Source organism: Triticum urartu, chromosome 7A, assembly GCF_056163025.1.
Source record: "Triticum urartu cultivar PI428250 chromosome 7A, HENAU_Tu73, whole genome shotgun sequence".
Taxonomy (NCBI): domain Eukaryota; kingdom Viridiplantae; phylum Streptophyta; class Magnoliopsida; order Poales; family Poaceae; genus Triticum; species Triticum urartu.
Window position 1 is genome coordinate 746,372,715 of NC_141879.1, and position 25,998 is coordinate 746,398,712.

General features: G+C 43.2%; 1 pseudogene; it reads right to left on the minus strand.

The window, feature by feature from the left end:
• Window positions 1-1,141: 1,141 nt before the first annotated feature.
• Window positions 1,142-6,494, minus strand: LOC147962709 (uncharacterized; annotated as a pseudogene).
• Between the last annotated feature and the right edge of the window lie 19,504 nt (window positions 6,495-25,998).

A 25,998-nucleotide genomic window follows, 5' to 3' on the forward strand; every position in this document is an offset into this window, starting at 1 on the left:
CTCATAGCCGTAACTTGTTTTTGTCATAGGATTGGTCTGCACATGTCAAAAAATAAGATATTAGTCGAAGCAGATTCATGGGTTTCAGTTTTTTAAAATACAAAGTGCACATGTTGAAGGAAGTTGCAATATGATGGGGGTGTTTTTTTGTCTTAATACCATGCTGGTCATTGTTTGCTTGTTCTCCTTCTGCATCTGAGTTTGTATGCAAGCATTTACCCGCCTAGCATACTTGTGTAGGTTCCGGGTCCCCTTGACAAACCCTCTCTTAATCACGTGATTCATGCTCTCACTTCGTTGTGTAGAAGTCATTCTAGCACAGAAGTTTTCTTATAATATGCCGATATCCACATTTTCCTATTATTCCATAGTTGCATCATCATCTGGTCGTTCTGCAGGTTGTACTTTTGTACGAGTGCAACCCAGGCAGCTTCAAACTCCGTTGGCATTAGCGGCTAGTTTAAGATTGCTGTGAACTCCTCTTTGAATGTTTTATACTTTTTGTACAACAACGTGAGGTATTCATTGAACTTCTTTAGGATGTCCCAAATGGCATAGCTTGTGGACGGTTATTGCTTCCCGTCGGTTTTCAGAATAGTCGACGGTACATTTGACCCGTCGGACCTTGTTATAACCATGAGGAGAAACAAACCGTCAGCTTATTAGATGGTCGACAGTGCATGCAACCCTTCAGGAAACCTGTTAGTCGAGGGCGAGCGAACACCGTCAATTTATAAATTCACCAACATTTTGAAGTCCCCAAAGGCATTCCGTGTAACCGAGACATTTGTTCCGCCATAGGGCATTACTCACCCCTCAGATATTTCTTTCACCAAGGCGTGTTTCACAAGATAGCAATAACTCAGAATACCGACATTTCAAATGCATCTCATACACAAGCACAATATTGTGTTGCATCCAAATTGCATTAACCATAATTATCAAATGTCAAATGCAGAACAAAATAGTGACTGAGATAGGTCACATTTTGCACAAGATAAATTGTCCACTAAGACAAATTTGTCCATAAGATAAAGTGTTTCAAATATCTAACATAACTTCATTTTGGCATGACTTGAAGATCATTAGGCTTCTATAGCCAATCATCATCACCATCGCCATAGTCATTATATCCCTCATCTCAATAGTCATTATATTCCGCATCGCCATAGTTATCATACTGCTCATCACCATACAGACCACCCTCGCCATAGTTATCATATCCCTCATTGCCGTAGTAGTCATCCTCATCATCATTCCCATGACTCATACTGCCTCCATTCCTGCTTCCCATTCCCTATGTAATCACAAGACTAGTTGTCAGTATAATGTAGCTGAAATTTAAGTGACCTACAGGGACTAAACTTAATATTTCTAATTGACAGTTTAGCTGCTAGCTGCTATTTAACAGTATGACTATCTAACAATATGCTTGCCTATTCACCTTTTGATCCTTCACATGAAATTTTCGAAGGAAACATGAATCAGCAGGAACACATATTCCATACACATTGTCCAAGCACAGTGCATATCTATCTGCAACCATACTATCAGCAGCGTTTACATTTGTAGTCACATGACACAGCCGAACAAGGAAACTAATAGAACACTATTGGCTAGTTTGGGCATATAGTAAACTAATTAAGAATGACATGTACAAGAAACTATAAATTTCCATTCAAATAGTTTTAATGGCAAAAGCTCACTTACAATTTACGCCAACAATATTTTAGATTACACTGCACATACAGTACCTAGCATTGAGCTAATTGGAATCCTGAAACTAACAATTTAGAGTGATCATGAGTGTGTATGGCCGAGCTTTAAGAGATAGCAAGCGTCAGTTTAGCTCCCAGTAATAACTTTCTAAAGTACATTTGTAGAGATGTGCATGTGATCTTGTTTCAAACAACAGTCAAAAGCATATACTAGCAGCATTTGTCCCAAGGTGAAATAATCCTTGCACGTATATGTATTATAATTGAAATGCATATGTACAGAGGCTTCACCAAACATGGTTCAACAATGCTTAGCTAAAAAGGAAGAGTATTCGTAAGAAAAATATTCCGGATGGTTAGCCTAAAGTCTTTAATGTCTACTGATTCTTTCCCTGCAACCTGAATAAATTATATATGAAGTACAAATAAACTATTGAATACTATTATATGTTTGCCTATTGATGATTTTTGAATTAACATGGTTCAGTTTATCTAGTTTTGCACATAAGAAATGATAGCAAATTTAGATATGCGAGCAAACAAGACATGTACAGAGAAACAAGGCATATGTATAGAGAAACAATCATGCCAACTGTAGGCTATCAAGTGTGGTCTTCACTACAATTTTTTTCTCATAGAAGTGCAGATAAACTTGTTCTATCAACCATCAAGTATTTACATGTAGCAGCAGTCATTTCCCTTGGGTGATATAATCCTTTAGAGGAATGCGCCGATACAGTTAACCATGCATTTCTTTTCATAAATCTGTAGTTAAAATATATGAAGGATCTGCCTCTGCTACTACTTCCCACGACCCAAAATCTTGCACCAGACTTGTACACACAATTTCTTTCTTGATATATGGTCTAAATGTGCTAATACATATGCAAAGAGAAACAAAAAAAATGGTGGAATAAGGAGAGGCCATCCCCAGATATGCAGTCACGACAACAATGAACTAACCTTTTCGGTGTTGAGGCACATCACCTTGTCCCCTTTGAAATCCGCCTTCAGAATATGATGGGGACTATGTATCATAAACAAAAGGAAACATTACTTAATGGTTCAATTGTTGCAAGCCTACCATTGAGATGGGTATAACTTACCAAGTCATCTGCTGTTGATTGCATTATGCCATCAAAGTCGACTCCTCCTTTCTCAGCCAAAGACTATAAACATCACATGTCAGCACAACCCTATTCACTCAGACTCCAATTTATAAGAGAAGACAAGATTACCTGAACAACAAGCTCAATGCCTCGAAGACGCTTGATCTCCCACTACAAATGTTTGTCTTCTCTTTCTAGACGGTCCTCCCTAGCAGACCGCACCGGTTGTGAGGTCATCACCCCTTTAGACTTAAACTTCACCTTCTCTGCTTTGCTAAACAACTCATTAGCAATTCCCAGCCTGCCATGTGGCATTCTACCTACTGCTTCGTAGATGATTTGTCCATCTAAATCTGGGTGCTCCTCTTCCCAATTTTCTCCATGGGCATTTGTCATTGCCTTATCAAAATCCTCCTTTTCAAATTAAAAATTATTGTAAACTACAGTGTTATGCACATAGTTCTCATGATGATTATAATGAACTAAGTCACAATATTTTACTAACCCAATGACCAGCAGTTCTTTGACTGCATGTTTGCTCTTCATTAGTCCCTCAATGCAATTTGTGCATGTGAAGCCAAGCACCGGAAATTCCAGGGTCTTTCCCGGTTTTGAGTTTCTGCATTTCAAGAGTGTGACACAACATCCAATGTAAGTGAAAATTTTATTCAACAGTAAGCAGAAAGATGTTTGAGGAAAATAGTACCAAAAATTGAAATGTGGCGACAACATTTCTCGCACTACTGCAATGGAAGACCATGTCCCCATTAGCAAGTCTGTTCCTCTTGTTGGTTAAAGATAACCCACTGAATTCAGCACTACTCCACTAATCACATTGCAGACACCAACCAACGTGGGTACCAAAGTCAACTCTCTTTGCAGAAATTAAAGCTTCCTTAGTTGGCCAGCGATTACCATCCTCATCCACTTCTGTTATGTAGGCAATTGTCCCTTCTTCTTTAATATTTTGATGGCTGCCGCCTTTTCCTCATGCAGCATCTACTTCACTTTCCTAGTTAAGTTCTCCTCCAAAACACCATCTGCCTTCTCTTGCTCCGATGGGTCACACTTGAAACGCCACTGCCAAAAACCATCCCAAAATATTTTGTTAGTTACTTGTGCATTTGTGGAAGTGAGCATATGCATAATCATCAAAGCTTTCAACACTTCATAGTTAAACCAAGTAGATTTGTCATGGTTGTGACCAAAATAAACAATTGTAACTACCACCCATCCACCAGTTTCAGACTTCTACAAGTGTGTGGTCATAACATCCCTTGTGCACTTATAACGGCAAAAGCACTTGCTGCAAGGACAATGGGATTCTCGGTCTACAGCAGCATCAGGCAATGAGAACACATGATCTAGAAAGTTATCTACTCCATGTTGCCAAGCTTCACTGATCAACTTCCCTCGTCTCTCTTTGTACATCCAACTACGGTTGGCATCTACATTGATATATATGGAAGCAAGAGGTATAATATAAGCATTGGATTTAATCATGAATGTAAAGTGTAATATACATTAATTATATTGTAATAGCGAGAAACATCAATCAAACAATTCTATATTTGGCCTACATTGACCATAACTAACAAGATGGTCATTAGGAGCTCTATCCAAATAAGCTAACTAATGTGCAAGTTTATTAAGGGCATGTATAGCGGCGTCTACTCAGCCGTCTGCAACGCTTTCCACCTCGGATTTTCTATTACGTGGAGGAAAGAGAACAAGGATAGAAATTCAATGAAGGTTGTCTGCAATTTAACAGACCGTCTGCATGCCAAAAATATCGCCGCTTACCGATGGCCTTTTCCCATTGTACGCTCAAGGGTGTCGTTAACTTGCGGTTTCCCCGCTGAGCCGTGCATTTGACATGCAGTATCTAGCGAAGAAGTGCACGAGAACTGTGGCTCGCATGCAACGGCCTGCCCACGATTCAATCGTGCTACAGATAACAAAAGGACAGACCGATATAGATGATGTTTTGACTGCTATCTATATGTGACATGGAGGATTATTATAGACTGCAGGTGTCTAAACTAATGTACATGCCCTAGTACCTATTTCAACTTTCTGAACCAGAAACTGAGGGAACTGTTCAGGTTATTCATGGCCATCAGAAGCACATACTAGTTGGAGATAAGTTACTTTTTCATGTAGCGTCCTATATAATTGTGATGTGAATCAGAAAGAAAGTGAAGTCATATGCTAGATTCATAGTTTAATTAACTGAACAAAAAATTACCTACTGCAGCACCAAGCGAGTTGTACCAAAAACGGGTGAAACCACCTTAAAGTTGCTACTGTAGTAAACACATAAAACATAACCTTTATGTGAGGATACCAGCTAAATCCTAGATTTAAGGTTCTACAAATATTCTCTCTGCTTCTTACAAAATTAGTTCACGACTAACATATACTCCCTCCGTTCCTAAATATTTGTCTTTCTAGAGGTTTTAAATGGTTACCACATACGGATGTATATAGACATATTTTAGAGTGTAGATTCACTCATTTTGCTCCGTATGTAGTCACTTGTTGAAATCTCTAGAAAGACAAATATTTAGGAACTGAGGGAGTATTAGAAAGAAAGAAACAAAACAAGATCAACTCGTATAACAAGAAAACGTGCCAAACTAAAGTTATGAACCGCCAACAAATCATTACTGATGGATCGTGCAGAAAAGAAATTGCAATGTAGAAATAATGTATAATCAGCACAATCACGCAAGACAGAATTTAAGAAAAGTACTTAAGGGGTGTGTGACAGAGACGATGGGAGAGGGGAATGGGGAAGGAGAAGAGAATGATACCGTGGCGCCCCACTGTGATCGCCGCGTGCCGATTGATCAGCCATTGCAAAGGAAGCAGAGGAACTCCTGACCACCCATCGGAGTGGAAGCAGAGGGACACCGGGCACCCCTCGAGCTAGATTGGTTTGGAGAATGAGGACGTGTTTGCTTTCAAAGAGGATCAGGAGACTATGGCGGTTAGTTTAAGACCTGATTTGGTGCGTGGTGTGCAGGCGCGCGAGAGTTTTTTGGTGAGCGCGCCAAGAAATCAGCGCCAGATCGCCAAATAAGTCGGTAACATGAGTCCACGGCTGCGAGGTGGGCACTACCCACTACGCGAGAAACGTGAAAAAAATAGATAACCACGAGGCCTCCTCAACGGATTCAACAGAATCACGAGAATGTTTGGCCCTGGACAACAAACTGGATTATATTATCCAACGCAAACCACGGTGCATATCAGGGTTCGTTGTTTGGCAAATAGAACATGTGCATATCTCATTATCTCATTATCTCTACATCACACACTCGTGTCAATGTTGCAATAAATTGTCTCTGTTGTACGTGCTGATTAACCAATTGACCAAACAACTCAGTCTCCACATTTATTTATGTCAAAATTTCCTCAATTTCAGTTTCAAAAAAATAAATCCCAAATTGCCCAGTGTACTGTACTGACCTGAAGAGATTAGCATGCTTAGGTCGTGGGCCGCCCAGATGATGTCGAAGAAGTCGCCGTGCTTGCAGGAGGCAGGGTCGGACTGGACGTGGCGACGAGGTAGTGGAGGTAGCTCCGGGGCCGCTAGTCCTCGTCCGTCTTCTGCGCCAGTGCGGGCTCTCCCCACCCACCCCCGCTTCCCCATCCAGCTCATGGCGGCACGGGAATCTGCTATTGCTGCCTGCCACTGGACTTTGGGATTAAATCTGAGACGAGAGTGGAGGAGGACGGAGGCAAGTCAGGTGACACATCTAGGCGGCGACCGGCGTTGAGAGAAAGGTGAATGTGAGCGGCAGGACAGAGGGGATGTAAGCGGCGGGGCTGGTCAACGGCGCTTTGAGAAGGTCTAGTATAGATAATTTCTGAGGAGCCGTACGCTCACAACTTGTCTGATGTCCCCTGGTATAGCACGCTCAGCTAGCTTGTTTGCTCTTGGGTTCGAACAATGCAGTGCACTTAATTTTTTGCGCACAAATTATTAATTTAATATTAGTACGTATGTAATCAAATAGGAGTATAATAACTTTATTTTTGGGCCATTTCTTTTTCTAAACCTATTTTTATTCTTAGATTTCTCACAGCTCGTTTGGCACATACACGATTCTTTTTTTCTTGACATGGCACATACGATTCTTAGTATGATCATAATACGTTTTTTTTTTTGCAAAAAATGATCATAATACGTTAGATGATCCTTTGGTGTGTTGTATTTGGTTCCATCGCCTAACGGCTCTTTTCTTTAGCATGGTCATACGTGTCTCATTCATATCATATAGATCAAAGTACAATTCACGTAAGGATCGATATGACAAAACTGAAAAAAAATAGCAGAACATCTCCCAACTAGACACCAATGCTCTGTCACCTGATTCCAGCACGACCACAACAGCCACCGAGGAAAAGAACGACGGATCACCTACTCACCCGAGTTTGACGCGGCTCCTTCGCTGATATGTAGCTTTGCGGACCTCCAATGTGGCTCACAAAAGTGAAGTCATTGTCGTTGAACGAACCAGATCGAGGGCAACACCCCAGACACGCCATCAAACTCAAGATCTAGCACCCCACCACGACTAAGACGGCGAAGGGGGAAACCACACTTGCCATCCATCAACCACGAAGTCCACACTTGCCGTCCAGATGTCGTCGATGCAGACCACAATCTGTATCCTCTCCTGAACTACCTCCCAGGCTCCGCGCCGACGTTGGGCAGACGTCGTCGCAACGGTGGAGCCCGAGGACACATGTCCACCACGAGGATGCCGACGCCACACCATCCTTGCTTAAACAGGCTAGTTTTCAAAACCATCCCCAACCATATGGCCGATCGACTTGTCGGGGAAGGATCTGAAGAATGTTTATTCAGCGCCACCATCGCCGCCGCCAAAGCCAAGACGATGACCAATCTAAAAACGAAGCTACTTTAGTCTAAAACTATTCACACACGTGGATCCGACGCCCCCCCTAGCACTGACGACCGAGGTCGTCGATGGAGGGGAGCCGCCATCGGAGGAACTCTTCTTGGGAGAGACTCTAGCGAGATCTCCCTTTTTCTTTTTGAGGAAGAAAGAGAGACCCGATGTATCTACCTTCCACCACTTCAACGGTTGATTTTTTGTGTCGGATAAGGATTGTATTTAAAGAATCATATGTATATGATGACTCCTTTTTGTTTCGAAATACGGAACTCGGGCTTGTTATAAGTTACGATAGTACTAGTACTTCATGAGTCATGACCATCCATAGGTGTTTACTAAGGACCCTAAAATGGTGATGAAAAATACAAACAGGTTCATATTGTACGAACACCGTCGCAGGGGACGACAACACTTTGAAATGGTAAGGCCTCTGTGGCTCCATGTGGCAGACTCTTTGTACAAAGAGTGATGCCTCCCTTTTACTTGGTTATTAGGAGGAAAAAAAATTGTCGCACTGCTTCGGACAAAAAGGATCATATGTACGTATAGGATCGTATGCATAGCATGACACTTCCTTAATTTTAAAATACAGCACATTTGCATTTAATAATATACATGAAGGACGGGGTCCTTCTAGACAATGAAGTTGCATTTATTAAAATAAAACTAAAGGTACGTACAAGGCAAGTTATAGAAGTCCATGACTAAGAAATTAGCAGACTAGTACTTTTGTAAGTGCAATTTTTCTATACATCATATTTGTATTGTCATGTATCAATTTTTTTAAGCATCCTATGGCCCCGTTTGGTTCAGCTTTTATTGACGGATTCCGCTGCCGCGCAGCAGAATCTGAACCAAAGGGCGAAGCCAGCAGAATCCGATTTCAGAAATCCGCTGCCAAATTCTGAACCAAAAGCGGAAGCAACCCAGGACGTGCTTTCCAAAATCTGATTCCGCTGCGGGCCAAAATCTGAAAAAACTTTATCCGCTGGTTTGCCAAATGACCTACATCTTTTTCACATCAGATTTTTAACAGTTGTTTTTGCACAGCAGATTTTTCACAACTGCTTTTAAAAATCCACAGCCGAACCAAACAGGGCCTATATATTAATTGTGAAAAAGAACATAATGCACTGGCTTACAATAGCAATGCTAGATGTTAGTTCTTGGGATCTTTTTATACTAAATTATCTGGAATATAACATTGGTCATTCTACATTCATTGTTGTTGCCACTGGAACATATCATAGACGGAAAGTCAATCGCCGGTTATCACTATACACCGCCGAGTATTTTCTCAAATAACCCAGAGGCACACATCTACCGGCGGCCATTTCCACTAATAGGTGAGAGTTTTATTTTCACCTTCGTCTATTAAATTTCACCGTCACGCATTACATGTAATCCCCGTGGGTGTGGCAAAAACCGTCGGGCATTACATGTAATCCCCGAGGGTGTACCAAAAACCGTCGGGCATTACAACTAACCGTCGGGCATTACATGTAATCTCCGTGGGTGTAGGGAAACCCGTCGGGCATTACATGTAATCACCATGGGTGTAGCAAAAACCGTCGTGCTTTACGATGAACCGTCGGGCATTAAGTTGGATAGGGGTGAATTTTCACCGTCGGGCATTCTAGTATACCGTCGGGTATTAGTGATAATACTTGTGAGTTGACACAAACCGTCGGCCATTATAACTACCGTCGGCTATTACCGTAATAACCGACGGCCCGTCGGCTTTTAGATTTCACCGTCGGAAATATGGGGATTTCTAGTAGTGTTTTCACTGATGGTGAACTTATGTTGTACCAGTACTTGAACTTCACAGGTAGCAGTAGGACTATGTAATAATGTCACATTAGTGCCGGCTCAAATTCAAACCGGCACTAATGTGCTTCACGTTTGACCCTTTTTCTACTAGTGCATATAGTTTCCTTACAGCAGTGTTGTTGAACTTATGTTGTACAAGTACTTGAACTTGACAGGTAGCAGTAGGACTGTGTAATAATGTCACATATATTTTCCTTACAGCAGTGTTGTTGAACATATGTTGTTCAAGTACTTGAACTTCACAGGTAGCAGTTTTACTAACTAATAATGTAACACATTTTTTTCTTACAACAGTATTGCTGAACTTCTGTGGTACCAGTGCTTGAACTTCACATACATAACTATATTTTTCCTAAACATGTGACATATAATTTTGCTTCTTATAATGTTTTGTTGGACTTCTGTGTAACAGTGGTTGAACTGCTTGCTTTACATTATTTTTAGATAAAACCAGTGTACCCAATACAGACCCATAGACTGAAAAAATGATGAAACTTGTAGAGTCTTTTTTTGAACTTACATGTTAGAATGCAAGTTGGGTGTTTGTTTTTCATGCACCGTACAAATGTATCGAACAACCACTTGAATGACTTTGCATCTTCGTCTCTGATTAGGGCAACAGCAAATATCGTTGGCTTCAAATGATGGTTTGTTCCAACAAACACTCCTAGAGGCATATGAAATCTGTTGGTCTTGTAAGTTGTGTCAAATGTTACGTAGTTGCCAAAGTCTTGATAAGCTCCTCGGCAGCTTGCATTGGACCAGAAAATGTTTTTAATAGATTTGTCACTGTCTGCTTGTATGTCACAGAAAAACTCATCATTGATTGCCTTCATGTCTTTGAAGAAAGATACAACTTGCAATACATCATCCAAATCATCTTTCCTTGCATGCATGCTTTTCCTACAAATTATATGCAAACAAGCATTTGTTATTTTTTTATAGCAAAGGGTGGTGACTTAGGATGCTATGTACATTGCAATATGTGGATTTTTGAATACTTACTGGTTTAGTAGGTCTCGTCCGGTCATGCTTAGGAAGTAGCTTCCATCTTCATTTTTTGATAGCATGGACATGATTGTTGTATGCTTGACATCATGGTACTGCAGGAGCTTTACGTACTCCAAAATAGTGGAATTCTTGTGTGAGTGAAAGAATACCAACATGTCATCAGTTTGCATGAGTTGGTGATTACGATTGTACTCAATGTCCACTACCACACATGTGTTCTCCTCCTGCACCTTCACCCTCATTCTTGCATTGCAGCCTGTCCTCTGCGATGTTTTGTTTCGCTTCCTGTCAGCCTCTGAAACAGAAGTTGTGTGTTTCCCTTGGAACGCGCAAACAAAATACTTGTGATTGTCATTCCCTCCTGTCTTCCTGATTCTAAAACCAGCGTGTCTGGCATATCTGTTATAAAATCCCCTTGCTTTCTCTACATTCTGAAATCGCATCTTTAGTCTTGGTATTAGATAATCCGGGAGATCCAGCATCTGCAGAAAATGAAAAATAATCCAAATGACACGTTAAAATGCAGTTTATGAACTTGTTATCCTGGAGGGAGCAGAAAAATTGCAGCTAATACAAGATGCATATATAAATACCTAAATTTTTGTTTCACTTACGTGCGTGTATGATCGCAACTCAACCGGAGTCTGCTACTGCCCTCTGGGATGGGGCACGGCGGAGTTATCATAGCAGGATGTAGGAGTGGATCACGAGGAGGAAGGAGGGATGAAGATGGCCTCTCTCTTGTTAGCGTCCTTTTTGCTTGTGGTGGTTGTGGAGGTATTGCGATCCTGGTTTTGGTTTGTTATTTTGTTTTGTGAAGCAATCCATCTACCTTATGTCCCGTACAATTCTGAGTTGTAGCAGCAGCAACAACAACATCCAACGGTGGTAGTGTGCAGAGCACTCTCCTCCGTGTGTGTGTTCCTATTGGATTTGTCCTGGGATCCGGTTTAGTTGGTTCCCTTTTGCATTGACGAGGCACACCAGGATAACCTCCAGTGTTACACGCAGGACTTGAGCTAACCCCCCCTCCATCGGCGTGCTTGGGAGCCTGCTGGTGGATACAAAGAATCCATGGGGGATTTCCGGCGTCACCCAATTAGTTGGAGGCACAAAGTGGTGCGGATAGGGCTCTAACCCAGCATCTTGGAAATCTGCATGTGTTTCGGGTCATCCAATTTTGGTGTGGAGCAGGTTGGTAATGCTGTTGGTGCGTTTGAGGTGTGACCCATTAAGGGGGTGGCGCAATGCGTACAGGCTTAGGATTGTGTACTTGCTGCTGGGAACTTCTAAGCTTCTTCATGCGTCTCTCGTCTTGCTTCCATAAAAGAAAAAATGTTTATTAGCACACAAGTTACATCTGCCTATACCTTTGTAACTGAACTGAGCATTATTCACAGCCTGAACTTCTCATATAAAAATGGTGTTCATCTACAGCCTGAACTGAGGTGAGCATCTGCCCATACTTGTGTACCTGAACTGAGCACTCTTCATAGAATGAACCTCACAATTATTTCATTATAAAGTATTTTGATATCTTATGTACCTTAACTGAGCACTCTCCACATACTGAACTTCGTGTTTGCAAAGGGGAAATACTGTCTACGGTTAAAAAACCTGACCTTGACGAGTTTGAATGGTTGAACCACTAGTGCAAACCAACCTGACCTTCATGTGATCATTTGTATGTTTTATTTTCCTTTTATTTTGTGCACACAACCAGATACATACCAAGCTGAACTCTAGCAGACTTACTAGTTGAACTTCACATTTGTTTTTTACGTATGAATGAAGGCAGATTTTCTAATGTTTTTAGCTTGGACTGAGGCTCACACACTACCAGAACATCACATGGCTGTAATAAAATAACAGACAGAAGGAAGTTCAACCATACACTAGTAGAAAACAGAGCTTTAAAACCAATTCGTAAGGGCCTTTAGTGTCGGTTCCATAACCGGCACTAAAGGGTGGGCACTAAAGCCCCCCCCCCCTTTAGTACCGGTTCGGCACGAACCGGCACTAAAGTGCCACCACGTGGCATGAGCTCGCGCCCTGGTATGGGGGACCTTTAGTACCGGTTTTTTTAATTTTTTTTTGAAAATTTTGGAAAAAAATTGATTTTTTTTATTTTTTATTTTTCTGAATTATTTGATGATTTAGTCTCTAATCACCTCTCTTAACTGCTCAAGTGTGGATCACTCATTCCAAATCACCTAACTTGCCGGCCGGTCACCCATCCTCTCACTCCCCCAGACTGAGCACGCTTAACTTCGGAGTTCTATTCCCCCTACATTCCAAGTTTGCACTTGTTGTTTTCCTGACAAATGTAAGCTATCAATCCTATTAACCCTCAGCAGTTTAGCTTGAGCATTAGGTCACACGTTTCACCGTTTGGGTTTGAAACTATTATTCTAAAAAACAGTAATTATTTAGTAACACTAATATTTCTTGAATAAGTTTGACCATAGTTTGACCACAGTTTGACCATAGTTTGACCAGATTTGACCAAAATTCAACAAATTGAAATAATTATTTAGTAACACTAATATTCTTGAATAATTATGTAGTAACATTAATACTTGTTGAATAAGTAGTTTGACCAGATTTAACCAATTTTTTTTAAAAAACTGAAATTTGACCATATCTTTTTTTCCTTTTGGAATTTGAGGATTCTAAAAAATTGCAAATAGGCCGTAGGAATTTGACCATATCTTTTTTTCCTTTTGGAATCGGATGTGGATTTTCGTGCTGAATTTTTTGATATATTATACGTTTTTTTCCGACATCGTATGCAAAAGTTATAGCCGTTTTACATTTTCCCTACACTTTTTGCAAAACATGTCCAAATTTAAGTTTTCAAATTTTCCTAACTAGTAGATGTAGTAATATAACTACCTCTCGAAGGATTTTATTTTTTGAAGTTTTTATCATTTTCTTTTGATTTTTTCAAAACTTAAATGGCGATACACACGGGGTGGGGGGGGGTAGAGTTTGAAAATTGCCCTATAGTGCCGGTTTGTGTCTTCAACCGGGACTATAGGTTAAGACTCTTTAGTGCCGGTTGGTGACACAAACCGGTACTATAGGTTAGACCTTTAGTATCGGTTTGTGTCACAAACCGTCACTAAAGGGGCTCGTGGGGCCCTGGCCTGACGCCAGCCTGCCACCACCCCTTTAGTACCGGTTCATGGCACGAACCGGTACTAAAGGTTCATTACGAACCGGCACTAATGCATAGCCATTCGAACCGGCACTAATGGTCACATTAGTGCCGGCTCAAATACAAACCGGGGCTAAAGGGGTGAACATTTGACCCTTTTTCTACTAGTGATACCCTGGCGAGAAGTTCGACCAATCTTTTTCCAGCAATAGATAGGCCACCATGAGAGCAATTCGTCGGGGAGCTAGGAGAAGAATTCCATGGCAATCCTTGTCTTGCAGAGGGCGTGAAGTTCATCTGCACGAAGCAAGAAGGTCAGGCAAGGCAAGATTGAAGGTGAAGGCAAGAAGAGTGAGGAAGTTCATCTATCGTTGGTAGATTTGAAGGCGCCGACGATGCGGCCTCCACCGCCGAGATGCTTCCTGGGCCGCCCAGTTCGCCGTAGGTTGCGCCTTGGTCATCATGAGCTCTGCTAAGCCGTTGGTCTGTGAGGATGGACCGAGGAGGAGGCTTTCGGAAGTCCATGGCATTCGTTCGACGCAGAAATCCGGTGGCTTCGCCGGCTCCAGGCGACGCGGGCTCCCTCGCACCGGCGTCCACCGTCGCTCGCTCGCCCGTGCCGGTGGTCGGCCAGGAGGTGGCGACGGAGGTGTGGCGCCGGATCCGGTCGGCCAGGAGCTGGAGACGGGGGATGGCGCCGGATCCGGCGAAGTACGGCGGCGAACCACGGGTGGATGTCGGGGATGGAGGGTAGGAGCGGCGAGGAGGGGGGCTGGGGCGGCTCGGGATCGGGATCGGGGGATCAGGTGGATCCTGTCGGGCGGCCTCGTGATCAGGTGGATCCTGTGGGTCGTGCCGACAGTTCGAAAGTTCGGGAGGGCTTCTGTCGGGCCCTTATAGGGGCTGTTGTGATCCAAATAACTATTCTAATCCTGGGATTAGAATACTGGCATACATTTTGAGATCCGGTAAAATAAAATGACCATCGGCATTCCTCTGTTTAGCAGCCTTTACAGACACCTCTGGAAAAGTATGCAGGTTTGAGATAAATTTCAAATAGCGAAAAGAGGACAAAGCCTAAATCATTTCTAGGAAAAGAAAGTGAAGGGAAGTAAATAACGGTTAAGACGTTGTTGGATTATATGAGTACGACACTTGCAACTGGCACAATGCAAGACCCAAGTACTTCCTTCGTCCCAAAATAAGTGCCTTAAACTTTAGTAAAACTTTGAGACACCTATTTTGGAATGAAGGGAGTAGCAATTTAGAATAGACAGCTTCTTCTTGGCAACACATCCAAGAAGGACACTGCAATAGGGGTCATCGTCATGAGCTTGCTTTGGTAATTTGCCGCTTTCCTGGTGACTGTCATCGTTAACGGTGGTGATGAGGCAGCACTAGTTGGCGCCGGCGTGGAGCGACTCGGATTAGATTAGGGTTTTTTATGTTTAATTTTAACTTTCATTCAGAAAACATTTGTACAATTTCGTAAGTTAGAAGGAAATTTGCCCGCCGGTGCGGGCTGCCCTAAATTTCGTTTGAATTTGCTTAAAACACCCGCCCCAAGTAGGCCGAGCTGCGGGGAAAACATTTTAAACAAAAAAACATGGCACCTTACGCCGGGCAAAAAACGCCACCCTTTGCTGGGCCTAAACGGGCTGGGACAAACCCAGCCGCGGTGACAAGCGTCCTAAAATATGTGCAAACTAAAAAAGGAGTTAATTGAATAAATGTCACTCGAATTCTGATGATTCCAGGAAACGCTTTGAAAATGCCATTTCCAGTGGCATTTTTCAAAGTCTCCAATTCCGTTTTTCAAAGTTTGCAAAATTTGCAATGGCATTTTTCAAAATTTGAATTGCAGTGGCGTTTCTCAGAATCGCCCAAGTTCGAGTGGCATTTATCCAATTAACCGATTAAAAAACGCGTGTTATATTTTGAGGGGGTGCGGTCTGCTAGGGTAAGCCAACGTGCGTACGTAGCTCGCGGTCAATCGAACGTTGTGCTAAAGACGTGCCGCCGGCGAAACGTCTATGTACATATACGTATGTCTGTGCGATAGAGTTTCCGCCTAAGGAATGGTCGGCATTGATTAATTAGTTTTTTGTTTGAGGGAAAGGTTTGCCATACGTGTCAATCCTTTCGTTACCTACAGTGCATGTCGTTTTAGAAACAACTTTCATAACAACTGCCTTCATATCCTGGCCAAAATTTATAAAATTAATTTCTAGCCAAAATATCTTTCACAATATTTTTTTTCTCATCGACCCAAACTTAATATTTTGAGTCCGTATTGTGGCTTGAAGTTTTTTTTGGCATAATAGTACCTGTCTCATTTATATCCTAAATATCATAGTACAAGTCACATACCGACCTAACAAAATTGAAAACATAGCAGAACATTAGCCTTTACACAAAGGAACACCAACCAAGATATAATATTACAAACAAGGTTGAAGAATCCTCTGACCTTGACACCGACGTCTGTCACCTGCCTCTGGCACCACTACACCAGCCACCAAAGAAAAAAACCGGATAAACTTGACACCCGAGCTTGAGGCGGCTCCATCGCTGATTTGCAACTTTGTGGACCTCCTAGGTGGCTAGCTCAGGGAGAAACCATTACCGTTGAAAGAATTAGACCGGGGCAAAGACCTGGACACGCCATCAAATTGTAGGTCTGACACCCCCACACGACTAGGCCATTAGAGGAGAAAACCATACCTGTCACCCATGAACCACGAACTTAGCACACGATCCACCATCTTTCAGATACGCTGATGTAGACCACAATCTACATCCGCTCCTGGACTACCTCCCAAGCTCCACGCAGGCGCTGGAGTAAACGTCGCAGCAAGACGGAGCCCGAGGACACATGTCCACAACGAGGATGTCGTCGCCGCCAGACTATCCTTGCTTGAACAGGCTAGTTTCCAAATTCATCCCCAAACATAAGACTAATCGCCTTGTCGGTGAAGGTTGTAAAGATTCTTTATTCAGAGCTGCCATTGCCGCCGTCGAAACCACGATGATGAACAGCCAAAAAACCTCAAGTGTGATGGTCTAAAAAGGATCCACACATGTGGATTCGGCGACCCGCCTCACCACGGATGACCGAGGTCGTCGGCGGTGGGGAACCGCCCGAGGGCAGAAAAGCGAACTTTTATTGTGACTTTAAGTTCTGGGGTTTGGCTGCACGCATTCTACGGTGTCATGTATTTGAAACTGTAGTCAATACACCATATAGTTGTGGCAAGACACAAAAACATACAATTTCCTGAAAATATGCTTTGTTTTATGGAAAGGTGTTCACACTACCAGCCCCTACCGGTTGCCTCCGTGTGCGACTGGGAGGGAAAACCAAGCTGCCGCCAACCTGGTCACTCCATCCACCTCTCCCTCCTCCATCACCGCAGCCAAAGGGCGCAGCCAAGCAAAGCGGTGCCTGGGAGATCTGGTCTCTAGCCGTGGAATTCAGCGCGGGACAAGGCATCTAGAGCCTGGAAGCAGCGCTGGCATTCGCTCGTTGGGAGTCCCAGTGCAACAACCGACATGCAACCATGCATGTTTGTGAGAACCAGAAAAAACACAATGATATCAGTTCAACAAAAGTTACTTTCAAAATTTCAAATTGTGTTAACTCCCAGACAGTATATTCAATTTAGGACTCATCCTCGCAGTTTACTTTATCTCAATGAGAGCTTTTATATTAGAGAAGATATGTCTATGTTTCAATGGAAAAAAATTCGACCTTACATGAAGCCACCTACTGAGTAATGAAATTGCCATGGTATTGTACCATAGTGGCAACTTTGCTACGGACACAACAGCAATTTCGGCATTCATTTATCGTCGGGTTGCAACTTTAGGATCCAAAATAGTTTGTCTGAAGATACCCATGTGATATCTACTCTCTCTGTAAAGATATATAAGAGCGTTTAAGTAGTGATCTAAACGCTCTTATATTTCTATACGGAGGGAGTAGTTGCGAAGACCTCGATGTTAAACACAATCTACGAAAACGAATCGTGAATCGCGCAGATGGTTTTGTTTGCAAACAAAATTCCCTCTTGCTTTTTTCTATGGGTCTATCTAGGGCACATCTACGCGTGCCTTAGCAAAAATGTCTTATGTACCAAACAGATGCATGCAGTGGAAAGGCCACAAGTACGTTGTGTCTTACGTCTAGTGACTGAACGTTCCCTCTATATACTGAACATAATCTTTTATTAGTAAGAAGAAAAGTGTTAAACAGTTAAAGAAAGAAAACTCGAAGTTAAGAAAAATTCAGTGTATGATATCCAATTTTATATTTTTTGCCGTCCTAAAATACAATGCCTATTAGATTATCCAGAGGGAATAGTATCTGTCATGCGTGCATACAAGCACGCAAAACAAAACCCCAACGTTTAATTGTGCTGGTCTAGGGGTATTTGTATAAGATCTATCACAATCACTTGCGATGCATATGCATACCGAAGGGTTTGATGAACCGATGTTTTGACCGAAAGATTTTGCACTAGTAGTCGGGGAACAGGAACGAAGTGAGAACAATGGACTAAGCATGTTTTGACCGAACGATTTTGTACTAGTTGTCGGGAACACGAACGAAGTGAGAACAAAGAACTAAGCATGTTGTGACCGAATGATTTTGTACTAGTTGTTACGGAAGGCGGATGAAGTGAGAACAATGAATATTGTGCACATATAGGGGAACTCCAGAACTAAAAAGGAAAGATTAGTCAACACAGACATAACTTTTGCCTATTATATCCAGTATACTAACTTCGTCGAATATAATCAATCTAATCCGTTTATACGAGCATAGGGCATGCATAGCATAGCTTAGCTTCACCTCATGCCGGTCCAGCACCTGAATATGGCTTGTTTATCTCTCCAAATATCGTGCGGCAACGGCTTCTTGTCCTGCTCAAGGACCACGTTCATGCACCGGTGGTGCTTGAACACCGTGGGGTTGCCGGTGAAACACTCAGCGCAACACCGCAGGCCTCACCGAATGTCATGGTCTGACGCTTGGGGAGTGTAACGGCCGCGGCATTCGTCCATCGCCTTCTTACGAACCACGCGCCGTTGGTCACGTGATACACGACGGTTGCCTTCTTGAAGTCTCCGGCGCACTGTGATGCTTAGCCTCAGGGGCGGAGCCGGCGTTGTGGCGTTGGGTTCAAGTGAACCCAACGATTTTTCTGCTGCTATGTACGCGTATGTAGGTTATATCGTGTGCATGAACCCATTAGAAAATCAAGGCTGCACCCATCGGAATTTGGAATTCACAAGCGAAAGCCTTTTAGTCCAGAAATCTTCACGGGAATAGCCCAGCTAAGGCCCATACGTAAACTGCTACTGTCCCGTGCGTGCGTTAGATGACTCGTAAACGCATCAGGTCGGATGTGTTGTGAATCGACGACTCTCGCTCGCCAAGACTTACCGCGGTCTTCCCTCTACTCCGCCTTTCCCCATCTTGTTGCCCATTGCGGCGACGGCGCATCGCCTAGTCTTCGCCAGCCAGCCCCAAGGAAGCAACAGCAGGTCAGTGTGCAGTACAAATTCAAGATACTAATAGATCACCACATACTCTTCTTCTTATGCATGTTCTATTTAGCCTAGCATTTGCCCTAATTTCTAATTAACTTTTCCTGAACTTTGATTGATCTCGGCGGTGGAGCAATATTTCTCGAAGAGAAACCAATCACCAGATTCAGATTATGATGTAGGCACTTCAAGGCCACCTGTTAGATGCAGGTAAAATGCATCAAACGTCGTTGATGTAAGTACTCTTACAGATTTCGAAAAAAGAAAATCCATCTATGCAGAGAACTGATATTAAGATGGTCCATCTATTATTTGTGTTACCGCCTTTTTCACAGATCATAACGAGGGGCAAGTTGTGAGTGATGCATTGGTAATTAATTGACTGGAATGGTCGAAAGGGAGCACACTGTAATGTGAGTGATTGTACATGCTTCTTTTGATTTATGGTATTATACACTTTCAATGTAACTTATGCTGTTGATGTACTGGTGCTGGAACCACCGGCGGTTGCGGCGGAAGCACTTGCGCAGCGCCGCGGTCGCTTTGATGCACGCCTCGACGTTGACGACGCCTGGACGTCCATCTTCGCTGTCCAAGGGGTCGCACTCGTTCGTCGCCTTCATGAACTTCTCGAGGCACCCGCCGTTCTCCACGTGGTGCCAGACCACGTTGAAGTCGCACTCGCTCCCCATGGGCCGCTGCCGGTAACTTATTTTAGGTTTAATCTTGCCTCGATCAATCGGATGTGCTGCCACACCGATGCAAGTATATATATACGTACGTGCATGCACATCCGAGACTTGCCGTGCAAGGAATGCCATGCAGCGCCTTAATTAGGAACCTCAATATAGACCTTTTTTTTTGAGAGGTTACAAACCAGTTCGTAGCGAGTATTTCTGCTGGCCCATCCGGCACAGATCCAGCCGGCCCAAACCGAAAAAAGGCCAGGCACATCCCAGCTGCCTAGTGTTACACTAAAAAATGTTTGAAACCCAAAAATCAATAACCAAAATAAAAAGAAACTATAAAATAAAAAAGAACTTACAATGGTTCTCTTCACACAAACTTTGTGTGTATAAAAACTTCAAATTTCCATGCAGCCAAACATAAATGACTGAATTTGGCCTTGTAAAAATATCCAGTGGTTTAAATTTTTTGGCATATGTGTAGATCAAAATATTCATAGAGTTGTCTAGTGACAAAAACACAAATTCTAAAAATGGGCATGTTCTGGTAGAATGGTGCTTTGAAAGTGACATCTGCCCGCAAGAAAGAAATTTAAAAGTTGCCATGTCTCTGACGCAAAAATCTTACAGTTTCCATAAGAGCATTATTAAAAAATAATTTTCCATGTTTTGTAAAAATAAAAGTTTTGAAAAACCTAAATTTGCCATCTTTATTAGAAATAAATGTTATGAATTTGCCATGTGCCAATGAGAAAAAAAACTTGACAATTTTTTTTAAATGTATGTTTGCATGGCAACAAGTTTTAACATGGCAAAAAAGTTTTAACCTCGGGATCACAACCATCATACAATGGAGTCTTCTAGTCTACCTCCAGTTGCTCCAGTTTGACCTCTTCTCTAGAAGCAGCTCTGTCGCTACTCGTCTTCTTGCGAAGCAGGTCTCGAAAATGAGGGTCCTGCATGATTGAACTCAGTAGCGACGAAGGTTGTGACATGTCCACGTCTTCTCCGCCGGCACTTTCGGCCTCTTCTCTGCCGCCATTCCCGGCCTCTTCTCCGATGCCATGTCCGGCTTCTTCTCCGCCGTCATTATCGGTCATCTCTTCGTATGATCCCGTGTCGTCATTGGCTGCCCCATCAGCGTCCTGATCATCATCATCTTCACTTATCCATCAAGTATAGCCATCCATGAAACCAATCATGAGTTGGTGCGCCTTCAAACGACCATCTTTAAAGGGGCCGAGCCAGACTCCTCATTTGCATCTTCGACACGGACATACAATCTCTGTCCGGTTATTTTCATACATGTCCCGCACCGCCGACCGCAACCATTTTTACACCATCGTTCCACTGACCATCATGTTCGCCTGCGCGGTAATAATAAACAAATTGATTATAAAAATGCATGCACGCATCAAAGTCATACAAAAATTCGGCACGACCTTCCCTAAAAATAGGACATATAGAGTTTGCCCGAAATTCGCCGAAACAGAAATAAATCGAGATTTCAACAAAACATAGGCAACTCAAGCACAAGTCGGCGACAACTCATGCCGCACGCACTATTTCCATCTTATCGCCCAATTAGGTCAATATTTCGCACACACACAAATATTCCATTCTTGCAAAGCACACATTTTGACTCACCTATCTCGAGATAGAGATCAAGCACGGTGATGATGTCGTTTTGTGTCTCCACACACCTAGCTAGCTAGTGATCAAAAGTGGACAAAGATTACATCTTGACATGGCTAGATCTAGTTAGGGAGGTAGATAGGTCACTTCATTAAATGGGTAGATCTACCAAGTGTTGGGGAAGGAGATGGCTCTATAACTAGTGGAGGTGGAAGAAAAGTGACAAAAAAGAGAAAGGGGTTGGATTAATGGAGGTGTTGTAGTTAGTTAGGAGCATTTGAGAGAGGGGGAGAGATAGATAGATAGATAGAGAGAGAGAGAGAGCATAATGGGGGGAGAAGAAGTAGTGAGGAAGAAGCAGAGGAGGGGGGGGGAGAAGTGAAGGGAGAGAGAAAGGGGATGAAAAAGGTGGCTGCTACGCCTTAGCAGCAGCGCTGGTAGGGAAACAGAGCTAGTGCTAAATAGTTAGCAGTAGCGCTTTTTTTCCACCAGCGCTGTTGCTAAGTGGGGCCAGCCATGTGGCATAGTAAAAACTTAGTTGCGGCAATGCTGTAGAAAAACGCGCTACTGCTAATTTTCTAGCAGTAGTGCGACATGTTTGGGCCGGCTGCTACTATACGTAGCATGTTGGCTAAGGGGTGGCTCTCATAGCCGTAGCACCCTTCGGTAGGGCAGCGCTACTACTAATGAGATAGCTATATCGCCCTTGGTATACCCGCGCTACTATAAAGTAGCAGGAGCGCCGTGGACAAAGGCGCGCTAGTCGTAACCCTCCCCGTATAAGGTTTTCCCTAGTAGTGTCAGCGAGGAAGTATTTGTGCATGTGCCCTAAGGACCAGCACATTAGAGCTGCCGTCCTCATCATTGAACCCTTGAAACGATCTGCAACGCCTAACAAAAAATCTCGCCATCATGTGCGCACGACAAGAAACCAGGATCTCATCACTACAAGTAGATGGCAGTAATCTACGAAGAAATCCATCAACTCCATCACTAGATGAACTCGAGGAGAATCCGAGATGGGAAGACTAGCTCGAAGACGAAGAGTTGTTATCTGCCAAGGACCACACCTACGAGGAGAAAAACCCTAACTTAAATTACTAGCTAGAACCGAGCCATGAAGATACCATCCCCGCCGCCAGCCGCATGAGCGGCAAGCAGAGGGGAGGCGGATCCCCATGGTCAACGAGGAACTCTTGAGGGGACAAGTGCCCTAGCCGGTATAGTCTCAAGAGGGAAAGAGTTAGGAAGAGTTTTGCTAAGTGACGAAAACAATCTTTTGTTGGTTTTGGAGACCGATTAACATTTTACTCGGCAAAAATACGTATTTTCTTGCAAAAAGGATCATAGGGGCACAAAACCAAAAGGAAAAACATTGTTTCATTTTCTTTTCTAGAGATAAACATGAACTACTAGCATTCCAATTGGTAAAAACTACTATTTTATTCCAATCGTATGTTTATAGACGCATTTTAGTGTGTTTGTTCAGTCATTTCAGACGGTATGTAGTCTATATTAAATATCCAAAGTGTTTTATAATATTAAGGGGAGGGACCAGCAGAGGTGACTATCGAGAGTTACAGACCCGTATGCTGCCCTTGCATGCCTCTTGCACTGAGATAACATAACACAAACGTGTTGAGATCATCGGCGTTAGTTTTATAAGTCCAATATTCAAATATCAGAAGGTCAAATCCATGATGTGATTTGAGCGGCTGTTGGGTTCAGTGGCCTTCTCTTACTCAGAAATCGATGCATTGGCTTGATGCAGTATTGTCAGTAGGTAGGTGACAAAACAGGGCGACCACACCACCGCTCCATCGTGGGAGAAGTGGCAGGTCGGGGCCGTGGAAGGATAGTGTGCAAAACATTTTTCCTCTTGCCACTTTTTCTATATCAAATAGGAGTAGATGCATGCAGCTTATTTTGTGATCGAAAGGCCACAAGGAAGTCGTTCCTAACGTCTAGTGAGCGAACGTTCCCTCCATATACTTAAAATTAGCATTTATTAGTAAGATAAGAAGAGAGGTGTTCGACGGTTAAAAAAACACAATTACATAACAAATTCAGTGTATGATATCCAATTTTCAATTTTATACTTCATCCGTTCGAAAATGCACTGTCCAACAGTTAAAGACGAAGGGAGAACTCCAACGTTTAATTGACCAAGTCTGTAAAATCTACCGCCATCAGTTGCGAATGATTTGATGAACCGCCTCTGTTATGCTGTTCTGGCCGAAAGATTTTGTACTAGTGGTCAGCGAAACAAGGCTGTACTAAGTATGGATATGGTGCACATACCGAGAAAGTCCGCAACTAAAAAGAAAGATAATCCAACACAGCCATAACTTGTGCCTATTACATCCAGAATACTAACTTCGTCGGTAATATGATCGATCTAATCCATCTATACCGGAAAACTCCACAACTAAAGCAAAAGAAAATTCGAACCGAAATAGCATGTGCCTGTTATATCCAGTAGTATGGTAATTATATAATCGATCTAACTCACCTATCAATAGGAGTATATATATAAGCGATGCATGCATGCATAGGATATCGAGCAGCTTGCGTCTACCAACGGTGACCGGCGCTGGCCCGGCGCCGAGGGGCCGCCACAACTCGGAGGGCTGCCGTCAATGGTAGGGCACGCCCGGGCGAACTCTCTCCGCCGTCCTGGCGCACATCGAGGGAGGCAAACGAGCCACGGCTGGAGTACCCAGCGTCGTCCTTCTCTCGCAGCCGCGGAAGCTCCTGGTTGACGAGGCACATGGACCTGTCATCCTCTGGCTCCCGCTCCACCGGGTCCGCGGCGCCACTCGTCCCCGTCAAGCCCGAGCTGCAGGAGACGCCGCTCCGTCGGCGTAGCCGCGACGGCAACCTTGTCATAAACGAGGGCCACCATGTCCCTTCCCCTCCCCGCGAGCGCCAGTGCCGTTCTCTGGAAGAAATCGCCGAGCTGCGCCGCGGCCGCGACGAGGGCGGAGTCTATCATGCTCTCCGACAGCGATGAGGGTCCGAATGGCTGGAGATGCTCTTACCAACAGCCTTTTCCCCGTTGTCGCTGAGGCTTCTATACTCCCGTCGAAACCGTCCTTTTCATGCCCCATGAACCAAATGGATTGTCGAACGTGGGATTTTTTACTTCGGTTCATAATTTTCGGGTATAGCAAAAATACAGGCTATTGTACATGGTGTTTACCCTGCTGTTTATAGATGATGTGGAGAACTTTTACGGACTGCAGGCGTCTAAACTAATGTACATGCCCTAATGTCATTAGTTAGTTGACAAGACAGGGTAAGATGAACCTCACTCGGGCGACCACACCACCGCTTCATCGTGGGAGGAGTGGCATGTCAGGGTCGTCGACGGATAGTATTCAAACTATTTTTACTCTTGCCACTTTTTCTATATCAATACATGCCTGCAGCTTGTTTTGTGATCGAAAGGCCACAAGGATGTCGTGTGTAACGTCTAGCGAGCGAACGTTCCCTCCATATACTTATGGTTATATTTTAGAAAAACACAAATGACAAAGAAAATTCTGTGTATGATATCAATTTTATAGTTCATCCATCCGAAAATACACTGTCCAACAGTTAAAACCGGAGGGAGTAGTATAGGTCATGAATACATGCACATAAAATAAAACTCCAACGTTTAATTATCCTAGTCTAGGAGTATTTGTATAAGTCTATCAGCGTCACTTGTGATGCATATGCGCACCAAAGAGTTTGATGAACCGTCTCTGTTATGCTGTTTTGGCCGGATGATTTTGCACTAATTGTCTGGGAACAAAGAATACCGTGCACATACATTGAAAGAAAAACATAGTCCAACGCAGACATACCTCCAACGTTTAATTGACAATGTCTATACTCTATAAGATCTATTGCCCTCAGTTGCGATGCATATGCATAGCGAATGGTATCATGCATATAGAGAGAAACATAATGAAGCACAGAACTAACTTTTGCCTATTATATCTATACTAACTTCATCGCTAATATTATATAGATCTAATCTAATTCATCTATAGCCAAAAACTCAACAACTAAAAGCAACAGACAATTCAACACCGAAATAGCTTGTGCCTATCATATCCCAGCAACTAATATGCTAATATAATAATCGATCTAACCCATCTATGTGTACAAGAGTATATATAGGCGATGCATGCATGCATAGGATAGCTTGGCTTAGCTTCTCCTCAGGTCAGTCCACCACCTGAAGATGGCTTTTTCATCTTGATAAATCTGCCACTCGGACGGTTTGGTGTCCTGGTCAAGGCCCTCGTCGATGCGGCGGAGGTACTGGTGCTTGAAAAGCTTGGGGTTGCTGGCGAAGCACTCGCGCAGCGC